Here is an 11,965-nt window from a genome sequence, read left to right on the forward strand (position 1 = left end):
AACATTCCTGGCTTTGAGACTGTCATATTCAGCTTCCGGGGTGGTAGGAAGCTAGACAGCAAAGCCAAACTCTAACAGAATTCTGTGCTTCCTGTCTGAGGGAGTTGGACTGTGGTGGACTGGCGAGGGTGGCCCCTCATTGGGACCTTGTGCCAGTGTCTGTCTATCCACAGGGGTCAGAATATGCCTTGTCTGTGCCTTCTGTGACTCGGCCCACCCTGGCTCCACAAGAAATAGGTGACCTTTGGAAGCCGTCCCTGAAACCTCCTCTTGCACGTCTCCAGGGGCCCTGGTGAGCATCCAGCTGCACAAAACTACGCTTGAAAGGAGAGAAGGCTTTCTGTCCCAGGGAACAGCTGCTTTCAGCATGTTTCGGGGTTTTTCTACAGTGTGAGCTGACATAGAAAAGAGGAAAAGCCATTCCCACCCTACCCCAGCTGCCTCAGAACTTGTCCACTATATCATTTTTTTTAATCTTTAAAAGTTTTATTATTATTATTTTTTGAAAGACAGACATCTTCCCTTTGCTGCCTCACTTCCAGATGCTAAGAGCCAGGAACTCTATTCAGGTGTCCCACAGAGCAACAGGGAACCAAGTCTTGGGCCATCACCAGTGGCCTCTTGGAGGCTGCATTAGCAAGAATCCAGAACAGATCCAAGCAAGACATGAACCCCTGAACTTCCGTAGGAGATGTGGGTGTCCCAACCAGCGTTGTAGCTGCTGTACTCAAGGCCTGCCTGCCCAGGCTGTTACTTAGAACTGGACACATAGTCTACATATGGAGTGCAGCTGGTAGTGGCCAAGAAGGGGGTACCTTAAGTTAGGTCTCTGGCGGGACCAGCTCTGTGGCATAACAGTACTACTGAAGTATTTTTTTTTTTCCTTTTTTTCTGTTTTCAGCTTCATGGACTTCTGTTCTTAATCATTCTCTTTTTTCGATTGTGTTGGGGTTAGTTGGCTAGGCTTTTTTTTTTTTTTAAGATTTATTTATTTCATTGGAAAGGCAGATGTACAGGGAGGAGGAGAGACAGAGAGAAAGATCCTCTGTCCGATGATCCACTCCCCAAGTGGCCACAACGGCCAGTGCTGTGCCAATCCAAAGCCAGGAGCCAGGAACCTCCTTCTGGGTCTCCCACACGGGTGCAGGGACCCAAGGCCTTGGGCCGTCCTCGACTGCTTTCCCAGGCCACAAGCAGGAAGCTGGATCAGAAGTGGGACCACCGGGATCAGAGCCGGCGCCCATATGGGATCCTGGCGCGTTCAAGGTGAGGACCTTAACCACTATGCTATCGTGCCGTGCCTAGCTTGAAGTAGGTGCTGATATCACTGAGTTGAACCTTTGCCCCTTCAATCTGTACCTTGTCCTCCCAGCACTGCCTTTGCAGTGTTCTGCAGAGTTCAGTATATTATATCTCCATTTTTGCTTAGCTTTCTTTTTTCTTTCCTTAGGACTTTCTTGGGTTGCTCTGTGGATTATTTAGGACTATATGGTTTAGTTTTCAGTATCTTTGGAATTTTTTGTCATCTGCCTGCTATTCATTTCTAATTAATTAATTAATTCCATTGTGATAGAAGGACATGTTTTATAGTAGTTTAACAATTTGCCATCTGTGAAGGCTTATTTTATGGAGCTGGGTGTGGCCTGAATTGGTATTCACTCTGTGGGCATTGGGAAGGATGCGTGTGCTGCTGCTGTGGGATAAAATGTTCTGTGGATATTGGTTAGAGCCTGCTCATGGATGGTGTTGTTGAGTTCTTATATATCCTTGCTCATTTTCTGTCTAACTCTACCACTTGCCAAAAGGGGAGTGCTAGAGTCCAGGGGGTTAAGCCATTGCCTGTGATGCTGGCGTCCCACGTGGGCACTGGTTCAAACTTGGCTGCTGCTCTTGTGTTTCAGCTCCTGCTCATGTACTGGAGAAAGCAGCAGAGAGTGGCTCAAGTCCTCGGACTCCTGCCACCTGTGTGGGAGACCCACATAGAGGTCTGAACTGCTGGCTCTACCCTGGCCCAGCCCTTGATGTTGTTGGCATTTAGGAAGTAGACCAGGAGATGGAGGATCTTTTTTTCTCTGTCATTAAGTCTTTTAAATAAGTAAATAAATGTTAAGAAGAAAGAGAGATTGAAACTTCCAATTATAGTTGTAGATTTGCACATTTCTCCTTTTTATTATTTTTCTTCATGTATTTTATGACTTGTTGCTGCCTTCTGATGAATTGGCACTATCATCATGATGTAATGCCTATCTGATTTTAATACAGCTACTGCTTCTTTAATTACTTTTACATGACTTATCTTTTCTATCCTTTTATTCTATGCCTATTTTGTTACCTTTGAAAAGTATTTCTTATAGAAAGTGTGTATTTGTGTCATGAGTTTTACTCATTTTTCACCAATCCATGTGTTTGTTTTCTATTTTCTTTTTCTTGGATTAATTGTATTTCTTAATAATCCAATTTTAATTTCTCTATTATGTTTTTGAGTATGTATCTTTGTAGAGATTTCTAGTGGTTGCTTTGGGAACTGCGTTACTTATATATAGACAGCTTATCACAGTCTACTAGCCTCCTGGTTTAAACAGTTCAAGTGAAGCTTATTTCTTATTATGTTCCTTCTGCTCCCCTTTTTATAAAAGTAGTATTGTTTTTAATCCGTATGTCTGTCCCTGTGCTCCTCCTTCCTGATGTTCCAAAGTATTTTTACTTATTTATGTATTTATTTTTATTATTGTTGCATTTGTGTTTAAAGATCTTCCACTAGCCCCTCTTTAAGAACAAGCTTACTGGTGACAATACAGTCCCAGCTCTCACTGGCAGGTGCAGCAGCTTAGCCCAGTCTGGCTGCCTTCCAGCCCTAGCACTCATGTGATCTGGTGGGTGTTGTGGTCCAGCAAAGCCTGTTTTGCACTGTATCCTGGCTTTCATGCCAGTGTATACTGTGGACTGGCCCAGCCCGGCCTGCCCCCAGACCTGGCTCACACATATGCCAATAGTTTCTGCAGCCTTACCCACCCTAGTCTGCTTATAACCCTGGCTCTTGCACTCATCAGTGGGAGCTGAAACCTGGCAGGGGAGTCCCTAGAGTTCTCCTACCAGGCCTGTTCCCAGACCTGGATCTTGTGCTTTGCTGGTGGGTACTTCAATCCAGCCTGGCATAGCCTACCTGCAGTCTCAGCTATTGCTAGTGGATATCACAGCCTAGCTCAGTCAGGCACATCCACACCCTGTCCTAGCTCTTGTTTGTGCCAGCTGGTGCTACAACATGGTCCAACTGAGCCTGTCCCCAGACCTGGCCCACACAAAGCTGATGAGTGCTGTAACTTTGCCTGGCTTGGCCTGCCCTCAGCCCAGGTTCTTGTACTCCCCACCAGGATCTATGGCCTAGTGGGGGAGTTTCCCAGGTACTCCTACCAGACCTGCTCCCAGACCTGAATCTCGTGTCTGCTTGCAAGATCTGCTATCATTCACGGCCTTTGTATGTGCTGCTGGGTGCTGCAGCATGGCCCTGCCTGACCTCCTCTCAGCCCCATTCCAATGAGTGTCAGGTGAATTCCTGTCAAATGAGTTCCATGGTCTAGTTTAGCTAGGTCTGTCACCATCCCCAGCTCTTGCACAAACTAGTAGATGCTGCAGGCCCAAAAGTCCCCAACAGAATCTGCCTCAGATTTAGTTTTCTTGTATTGCAGTGGATGCTAAAGCCCACCCTAATATGGTCCATTCCCCTACCCTGACACTTGTGGGCAGGTACTACAGCCTAGCCCAACTAAGCATGTCCCTCAGCCTCAGCTTTTGCACGTGCTGGCAGGTATGCTACTTAGCCCAGCCCAGGTCTCCCACATGGGTGTACATACCTGACCCAGATATGCCCTCCAGTTTTCCCCCTCTAAGCCACTCTGTCTCAGTTTCCTGGCCTACCTGTTCTGTCTCTGTCAAATATGCCTTCAAATGCACTGTCTAACATGTTCCCCAGACTCCCTTCTCTGGGGCATCTATAGCTCCTCCACCCAACCTCCCCACCTGGGGGCCAGAGTGGCACGTCCAAGCCCAGCATACCTTGCCTTCCTCACATATTAAAAAAAAATAGAATAGGCAACTATGCTGGAACATTTGTATAGTTAACAAAAATTTAGCATTAGCCAGGCCCAGGATGCCTTCCAGCTATTGGCTGCTTTTTTTCCCAACGGTGTAATACCTAGGTGTGGGGCAACCTAGGCAGTTGTCTACAGCTGGGCGAGGGTTCTGTTTTTTCCCCATTCATCTCAATTGTGTTCCTAACTGCTCATTGAATCCTTATATCTATATTTCATTATGGCTATTATAAAGTGTCAGATAAGTCTGACCATCTCAGTCATTTTAAAGTCTGATATATTGTATGTTCTAAGATTTTTTCCACACCATCTACATTTTAAAATTTATTGCATGAAGCCATATCTTTGTGATGTTTATAGGAACATATATAATGTTATAATGATTTCTGACATTGCAGTGAATTCATCTTCTCTCTCTTTCCTTGAACGAGTACTGCTAGGAATATTTTTATTCCTTTTTCTTCAAAGAACCAATTTGTACTTTCTGATCCTCTTGGTTATTACTATCCTGACCATTCATTTTCATTACTTTTGTGTTCCTTTTTATATTCTTGATATTGGTGGCTATTTAAGTCATTGACTTTTGGCTACCTTCTTTTCCAATATATTGTGTGTTTAAGGCTGTAATGGCTGTAGCCTATGAGTTTCTTAAGTTTATAGGAGACAAATGTCACCTTAGCATAGCTGCAATCTACATTTCTTTAATGAGTCTTTTGAACATCTTTTCACATGTTCAGGTGCTATTTGTACATGTTTTCTGTGACCCAACTATTTCTTACTTGTTTTTGGTTGGTTAGTCTTTCTTACATGAATATATAAATTTATGTAGTACAAAAAGTATCCTTTTATCATAAGAGTAATAAAGGCATTTGATTCTACTTTGTTTTTATGCTGTGGACTCATATTTAGAGTCTTCTTGCTAAACCGATACTGTGCAGAAAATTTAACTCATTTCAATTCCCTTCCCTTTGATGGGCTTTCATTCTGTCCTCTGAGTTCTCAATGTACAGAGACCAGAAGCATGGACATTGGAGATAGGCCTCTGTTCTCCAGCTGTGTGAACTTAGATAAACTTGGACAATTTCTAAGTTTCCTCATCTGTAAAATAAGGATGATAATTCTGTTAACCCAATGGGGATTGTTGGATTATTAAATAAGATTCTGCATATATAATCACACAGGCCTATAAAGACTTAATAAATGGAATTTTAAAAATTCTTTTTATCAAAACCAAGCAAATTTTCCACGAAAGGGCTGCAGTCTTATTTTAATATTATTCCTCATTAGTGTGTGCGTAACATCCTCTGAGCACAGCCATGTGCCAATGGGGTACTTTGATAAGGGCTGGTTGTTCTCAGGGTTTGAGTCTCTGCCAGGCTCTTGGGGTGCACCTGCCAAGGTGCTGCCTGTGTCTTCATTGTCCTGAGGTTTACCTGACTAGCGGAGAGGTTTTCAAGGTCTTTCAGACAAGACAGGAAGGAAAGAGAGGGGGAGGGCTTGACCCCACGCGGCTTACCTGGGATGATTAAAGTCACCTAACTCCCTGATACCTGAGCAAGACTCAGAGCTCCAGAGCTGACATGTATGGACTGGTCCAGGCCAGCACTCAGCAAGGTCACTCAACTGGAAGAGCAAACATCAGAATAGAAAGAAGCCTGAGGCCTCCAGAATGTCTAAGGCCATAAATCAAAACAAGCTTCCTGTGTCCATTCCTTCCAACTTCAGTGGCTCTTCTCTGATGTTCTAGCTCCTCCCACCTTTACATTCTTAGTGTCCAATGATTCCTATAACAACGTGTATCTCGTTAGCGATCCTGTAAGCTCCAAAATATCAGAGATCATCTTGTTTATCACCAAGCACAGGACTTTGACCTGTGTGGTGTTCTATGGGTGTGTGTGCTTAGTATTAATGCATCAAACTCATGGGACAGCCTGATGCCCACTATTCACTGAATGAATGAACCAATCATTCACAGAGTCTCAGGTGTGTCTTCAGATCATTAATTTGCTGTCTGTGTCCTGGCCTTGTTCCTACCAAATGTTTGCTAGTATTGGTCGATGTGTGACCACCTCTCTTGACAAGGCTTGCTCATTCATAGAAAGTTGTTAACACTGAGCTTAAGTATATCTCTCTGAGGCTTCACAGTGGTATTCCTGTTCTCTCATTTCAGGGCACACAAATAAAATCTAGACTTTCTTTGCTATGATAACCCTTGATTCAATTTAAGTACCCACTCTGTTTCTTCTCCAAAAAAAAAAAAATCATGAAACCATTTATCAGACACGTTTGTGTAGGGTCTATAACATGGACTAGAGAATACAAAGATGAAAAGATGTAGTACCTGTTCTCAAGTGGTTATCAGCCTCATTGGGAGCCATAAAATGAAGATAGAATGTGAGAAGTGTCAGGAGTACAGAGACAAAAGGGAAGAGAATGCTCGGCCACTTGGAATTCTTGGGGAAGATTCTGCCAAGGAATGAGATGTAGAATTTCCTGAGTGGATCAAGAAGCAGGGGGATAGTTTGCAAAACTCTGAGAGTACAAAAACCTGGGGTATGTCAGGTGGCCATTCAGTAGTTCTGTGTGGCTAGGGACTCCAGAAGGCCTAGGTTATTCAGAACAGCCCTGTGGATGCCTGCTGGTCTGTAAAGCACAGCGCTTTTGCACAGCTGAGAATAAAGTCTTAGGGTGAGGTGGAAATGGTGGAGATGAAGACAACCAGAGGCAGGGGCTGATCATAGGGGTTTTATGAGCCAAATTCAAGAACTGGGGTTCATACAGTGTCTTTCCCTGTGGAGACATCTTCTCTACATGTGCTGTAAGTCGTGGAGAGATAGGGGCATACACGGATAGATGTTCATTGCTATGAGTTACCGTTTAGGAGGTGGTCACAGGGCACGTGATTTCCACACTGCCTGGACTGAAGCCTGGGCAGCCTCTGCTGACACTTGTTTGTTCTTGCCCCATAGCTGAGTCGGCCTTGAGTTTTGACTTGTTTTTGTGGTTGTGGGGCTGCGGCCAGAGACGACATTGGGCAATCCCCACAGGGCCTTCCGCTCCCAATTAGAAACTTAGAGACACTTCCCTGGAGGGAAGTAGCTGGCTCAGAAGTGGGGCCGCTATTATAAACAGTTTGTTCTTAGGGACCGGTGTGACCTGTGTACTGAAGGAACTTGTCAGGAAATTCAAATAAAATGAGTTTAATTGCCCCTAAAAACAGCGAAGTCACTGGGGGTGTTTAGATGTTTGAATGGGAAACTGCTGGAAACAATTTAAACAGTTGAAATATTTGAACTAAATGGAAAACAGATGGCAAGGGTGAACATTTGAAAGCAGTTTCCCCAGCAGGGCCTGTCAGCAAGCAGCAAGCAGCGGTTTGCACTCCAAAATCAAAGCGGCAATTTCCTCCAGAAGATGCACAGGCCTGGCTTCAGGTAGTGTTGTACATCAGGAAGCTGTGTGGCAGGGGCTATGGGAGCACCTTAGAGGCCTCCCATCCCTGCCACTGCACCTCCACTTTGGTACGTGGCAGGATCTGAAGCTGCTGAGATGCCTGGGTTACCTGTGCTGCTCCTTCATTGGCTGGCATTACTGAACTCTGAGGCTTCATCTTAGTCCCTTTTGCACTGCTGTAAACAGAACAGAGGCTAGGCAGAGCAAGCTGGGAGTACCAGGACCTGGTGAGGATGGAGGATCTTCTTGCTCTATTATTCCATGACAGAGGGGCCAAGAGGGGGCAACAGACATCTGGGTCAGGCTACCTAAATCTTTTATAGGGAACCTCCGGGAAACAGACAGTGGTATCAATCCATCAAAAGGCCAGAACTCTCCTGGTTTCACCCTCTCTTGAAGGACTCACTTCCTGGCATTGTCTACCAGAGATGAAGGTTCCAACATGTGAGCATCCAGGGACAACTTCAGGACACAGTGGGCATGTTTTAGAACACAGGTGTCTTGGCTTGATAGTCAGGCTGTTGTAACAAATTGCTACAAATGGGTGGCCTGAGCCACAAAACTGTATTGCCCTACAGTTCTAAATCCAGATATCTGAGAGCAAGGCCTTAGCAAGGCTGGTTTCTTCTGACAGCTGGCAGAGAACAGCCATGCCCTGGCTGTCCCCTGGTGCTGAGGTTTTGCTGGCAATCTGGAGTGTTTTGGCCTCTAAAATCATCATATCATCTTTATCTTCAACAGCATTTGTCTCACATGCATATCTGTTCAAATTTCCCCTTTTTGTATGGACATCAATCATCTTTGGCCAGTGGCCCACCTGACTCCATTGCTACCTTGTCTTAACTCATTCTTTTATTTCCAAATAAGGTCATCTTCCTTGGCACTGGCATTCAACTGGAAAGTTGCTGGGGACACCATGCAACCCATAACACATGACATTGATAATTGTAGCACCCTGTGGGTCATTGCTGCGACCAGCTCTATTTGATGGGAAACTTTTAAGGGAGAGGTGCCCTGATACTGATGCAACTGATAAAAGATGCAACACACTGCCTCCTGACTCATTTAGTTTGTCCTGCATATTGATTCTCCATGGATGCCCTGGTGTGAGGGCCTGTCTGACAGCCTGTGGCTCTGAGACTCTTTACAATGCCTTATATAACTCAGAGGGCTGTATTTTAACCCAAGTTATTATTCTAGAATTAACTATCTTCACTTCTTGCCTGGGTGAATAGAAAAACCTGCAGAGGTATCCATCCATTTGGGTCTTTTCCCAGCCAACTCCATACCATGCAGCTTCTTTGGGAGGCTGGAGTCACAGGGAGAGTCCCAGCTGCTCCACTTCTGTCCTAGCTCCTGCTAATGGAGCTGTGAGAGCTACAGACGATGGTCCAAGCACTTGAGTCCCTTGCAACCTGGGTTGGCAACTCAGATAGCATCCCAGGCTCTTGGCTTTGGCCTGGGCCAGCCCTGGCCATTGGGATCGTTGAGAAGGAACCAGAGAATGGAAGATCTCTTTATCTGGGTTCAGATCGGCTCAGCTCTGGGCATTGCGGCTGCTTGGGGAGTAAATCAATGGATGAAAGATCTTCGCCTCTGTCTCTCCTCCTCTTTGTATATTTGACTTCCCAGGGGAAAAAAAATCTTAAAAATAATAATAATAAAAATAAATTTTAAAAACCTGCAAATGTGGCAGAGCTTGGTTTCTTGGTGTAAATGTCCTCTTCGGTGACTGGCTGTTCTTTGGACAAAGTCAAAACATAATATCACAGGAGATCCTGAAGCCTGCTTTCCAGTTTCGTTTGCACTTACTATAAAATAAAAACAACAAACAAACCTCAGTTGCATCAACGATGTCCTCTTGTTTCTTGATGTAGCTAGCACTGGACAATGGCACTCAGTCTGGGAGTATCCCTTGAGCTCTGATCCTTTGACTCTCAGACTTGTCTGTGCAGGTGAGGTATTCAATTAAATAAACACATAAACAAAACTTCAATGAGCTATCCCAAGTTCTAGGAGCCCCTCGGTTCATATTTCCTTTATGACCTTTTATCATGGTCATGAGACCAGTTACGCAGATTATCACAAGGAGATAACCATGCCTGTTTGTCCAGATATTGTACTGGCTTTCTGTTTCCTGGCGCTGAGAATAAAGAAGGCTTGCATATTGCACCTGCCCCCAGCGCTCAGCAAAGACGAGGAAGGTGTTTGTGGGTGGTAGTACTAAGCATTATTTCCTCTGTAGGGAGGACCTTGATCCCCTTGGAAGCCATAGTCCTGATGTCCAACACAGCTTGCACAAGCCAGGCAATGCAGACATTCCATTGTGTCTGCCCTAAGAAAATGGGAGTTTGGACTTTCAAACAAATGTTTATCTATTTGATAAACAGAGAAGAGAAGAAGTGGAGGGTTCCCATCCACTGGTTCATTTCCCAAATGGCCATAACAGCAGTCCAGACTGCAGGGACAGGCCAAACCCATCTGAGTCTCCCACATAGATGGCAGGGTCCCAAGAGCTTGAATTATTACTGGTTACCTCTCAGAGTACACATTAGCAGAAAGCTAGGGTCAGTGTTGGAGCTGGAACTTGAGCCCAGATACTCTAATATACTGGAGTCCCAAGTGGTGTCTTCACCCCTATGACAAATGCCAACCTTTACATGTTAGTCCTGGACAGTTGGACACACAGAAAAGATTAAGTGCTTTCTTTCTTTCCATTAAATGCTGAAAAGGCACTATGAGTGACTCTGAAGGCTGCATCTAGGGGGCAGCAATGAGTCCTTTATTGGGCTCGTTCTTGGAGTACCAAAGCTGTTGCCTTCATTGAACACAAAGCATCACAGTCCTGGCAAAGAGAACAGGAACAATGTCTGACTCAGGAGGCTCCTGGCACAACAGAAGGTGAAAGCTGAAAGAATCTGCACACACCAAAAATCTGGTGTGGATTCTGGCTTTCCTGGGAATATTGAGATATTGGGCTTATACCACCCTCCTATATGAAGTTGCCACATCCATGGCACTCTGTTCCATGCCCCTCTTTCCCATTCCCAGGAAACTATGTGGTTCTTTTCCAGAGCCCTCAGCACCACCTAACTCACTATGTACTTTCCCCATGGATGATGCTCCTTGGTCTGTCTCCATCCACTATGTGTCTATTGCCTAATGGAAAGGACCCTTGCTTGGCTCAGTGAGACATGCCAGACTCATGATATTGCAATCAGTGCTGAATGATTGAATCAATGAACTCAAGGTTTATATCCCCAAACAGCATGTTGCACTCCCTGAAGGCAGGTGCATAGCACACACCTGCTCTACATATCTGTTCCTACTGACCTGCTCACTGGCCTCCACTCCCATTCCCTATCATCTCTCTGGCCACATGGATCTTCCTGACCTTGGCCCTGGCACATGCTCTTTGTTCTCTGCTTGGTGAACTCCTGTTTGTCCTGCCCTCTCAACTCATATTGGCCTCTATTCTTTTGCCTAGGCCACTCACCTGAAAATGGAGTGTAACCCTGCCCTTAGATCTTTCAAAAACCTGCTGGAGAAAATTCTTTCACCCAGGTTTTAAAGACATGTACACTTTTTGTTGTGGTAGTGTGTGGATGGGTGACCCCTGACTTCCTTGACCTCTGAGCTGTGGGGTGCAGGTACTCCAAAGCCTTCCCAGGCTCAACCCAGTTGAGTCAGCCTGGGAACCGGTTCTGCAGGGCCAGGTAAGGAACAACCGTGGGAGGAGGAGGTTTGTGATGTCCCCAAGGGCCCTCTCTTTACCTGGGACTCAGGTTTCACTTAGGTTTCACAGCTCCCATCTGTGTCAACAAGGTAGGGAGCCATGTGGTCCCCTCCTGGCAAGACCAGCTCAGGTACTGCTCCCAACCAACAAGTCTGGGACAGAGGGCTGTTTTGGGCAGGGAGGATGTGCAGAGGTGGTGATACCAAACACAGTCTCCTGGGAAGGGTGACTGAAGGGGGCCACAGAGAATTCTGCAGGCAGAGGCATGTGCCCTGTACCCGATTTTGAAATGAGGAAAATGAGGTTCAAACAGGGCAGGTGATAGAACCAACATTACATTGTAACACACGAATATCAAAGAGAATATGAAAACCCTTGGTTCTCATCACATTTTCTGGGACTGAAATGTCAGAAATTCTGGGTTTAGTCCCTGCTGGCTGTAGGGCTCAGGTACAGACAGAATGGAGAGAGCTGAGCAACTGCTACCCGGGAATGCATGATATACAGAGAGCAGAGAGCCCTGTTTTTCACACGCTCTGTCTGCAAAACAGCCCTGTGTGGGGAAAGCTCCACAGAGAGTCTGGTAGCATGGACCTAGATGATGCTTGGGTTCTTTCCAGCTCAGCAAATACTCGGCTGTGATTACTGAGATGGGGCTTATGTTGGTGTGTGCTCCTGTCATCACTTC

This window comes from Ochotona curzoniae, unplaced genomic scaffold (genome assembly GCF_017591425.1).
Source record: "Ochotona curzoniae isolate NIBS_2020 unplaced genomic scaffold, NIBS_Ocur_1.0 contig_2692, whole genome shotgun sequence".
NCBI classification, from domain to species: Eukaryota; Metazoa; Chordata; class Mammalia; order Lagomorpha; family Ochotonidae; genus Ochotona; species Ochotona curzoniae.